This window comes from Micropterus salmoides, unplaced genomic scaffold (assembly GCF_014851395.1).
Source record: "Micropterus salmoides isolate LMB-PRFRI ecotype aquatic unplaced genomic scaffold, ASM1485139v1 Ms_hic_scaffold_22, whole genome shotgun sequence".
In the NCBI taxonomy this organism is placed as follows: Eukaryota; Metazoa; Chordata; class Actinopteri; order Centrarchiformes; family Centrarchidae; genus Micropterus; species Micropterus salmoides.
In genome coordinates this window covers 573,282-575,477 of record NW_024041373.1, presented here as the reverse complement: position 1 = coordinate 575,477, position 2,196 = coordinate 573,282, and positions in this window count along the sequence as shown.

Below are 2,196 nucleotides of genomic sequence, written 5' to 3'. Positions count from 1 at the left end.
CCCAGCCAGCCACAGCCTGTTCACCCTGCTGCCTTCTGGGAAGATATATAGAAGTTTCAGCTGCCGCACCACCAGACTGCAGAGCAGCTTTTCCCCCCAAGCAATCAGACTCTTAAACTCTAGTTCATCCTCAGCACTGCTCCAGTGATGGCAGTTTATTTCTGTTTACCATTTTTTATAATTGCTTCTATTGTAATATATATTGTCTGCTATGTAGCAGAAGGGAGTTACAAAGTCAATTTTACTCTATAACCTGTTATATTGTGACAAAATAAATCTTCCTACATGAAAAAGCTTACAGCACCTGGTATTCCCAGGCGGTCTCCCATCCAAGTACTAACCAGGCCCGACCCTGCTTAGCTTCCGAGATCGGACGAGATCGGGCGTGTTTTTTTTTTTTATCTTTTATTATGAAAATATCATTTTTCAAAGCATCTTTACATTATTTACAACATATTAGTCAAAAACACTGAAAAAAAAACACTGAAAAAAGGATTGTGTAAGACAAAAAGATTTTCAAACAAATTGGGACTTGACTCTAAAACAACAAAACATACTTAGGGACCAAACACCAAAGAGCGGACAAAAATTTTGTCTGACTTACCCTTACTCTGAGGCAAAATTGTTCACAATAACAGGAACCCGAGTAAGTTAAAGTGCAAAGCTTAGACACACCACGAGAATCTATCTTAATGTAATAGTCACTTAATCTACCAAACATTAAAAATGAGTAAGCACCTCTGTATGCATCATTATTATCAAAACACCCCAAAACCATTGGTGCTCATGATGATAAATTCCCACATCATTCAAATTGCACAAAACACCCTTCTTTCCTCCTTACCCTTAGAAGGCAAAGGCTAATGTCTTCCCATTCACTTCATGCAGCAAGGTTGTATGAAACAGCTCTTGAAGAGTTCATTATCTGCGGCATACAGCAGCCTCAAGTGTGCCTTTAAGATGTTCGCAAAAAGTCTTTCAGTACTTATGTCCTTGTTCTCATAGAGAGCAAAATTCCTCCTCATCCAGGCTGCATTCCTTGCAAAAGCCAGGACCGTGTTAATTAATAGATTGTTTCTCTTTTGAGCCTTCCCCTGAAGTCCAAACAGATAAGTCCAGTCCCATTGGGCCTCTGTGAGTTCATCCAGGCCACAGTGGTCAGTGAGGAGAGTCTTGACCCTTTCCCTGTGTGCAGTGAGGGATGTGCACCTAAGAAGCAGGTGCTCAATATCCTCATCTTCTAATCTACATACCGCACATTGTCTCTGATACACATTCTTGTGGATTTGATGCAGGACAATGCCAGTGAAAATCCTTCTGTGCCTTATTCTGAAATCCAAATGAAAAATGTTTGATGTCATATAGGAAATGTTTATGTTTTTCCAGATGGTGCTGATTTCATAATGGGAAAAATCCCTTTCCAGACTCTTTCTGAGGCTGGTCTCTTCACAATTTTGGAAATAGCGAGCATATACCAGATCTTTGTCTTAACAGTTACAGTGTTCATGGTCCTGTCTCCGAGGCACAGGAGGAAACTCAAGGCATTGTCCTGCTTCTTACAGTTACTCTTTTGGAGCAGGCCCCTCCACTCAGGCAGGAGACTCTGCTCAAACCTGTCACCCAGTGTTGCAATTTGTTGTTTTCTATATTTGACCTTGAGGAATCTCATTCTCTCCAACACTTTCTCAAGGTCAAAGTTCCCTTTACTATCTACAACCTGACCCACCCTTGTCAGACCAGCAGCCACCAAGTGTCTGCTGACCAGACACTTCCCATGATGAGTAAAGCAGGGGTTTGAAAGGAAAGGTAACTGCAACACATGCTCTTTCTCACTGCACTCTGGCTTAAGGTGGGGCAGAAACTTGCCCCATGCCTCTAGCACCTCACGGTAGAATCCCGGCAAGGCACCATGGGTTTTCCCGGGGAAGAAGGTACACAGGTTGTATGCGTCCTTTTCCCCATACTCTGCCAGACAACCAGCCAGTGAGTCTTCCCATGGGTGCTGCCTGGTCGAATCCAAGAACTTGCTAATCAGTTTTACCCTCAGTGCATCTTTTTTGGCACTTATGTCAATTAGTCCTAATCCCCCCTCCCTTTTATTTGCAATTAACACCCTGTGAGCGATCAGATTTCCCTTGCCCCTCCAGAGAAATGAGGAGATGGCCTTGTTTAGCGCATTCAGTGCCCAACTCGGCA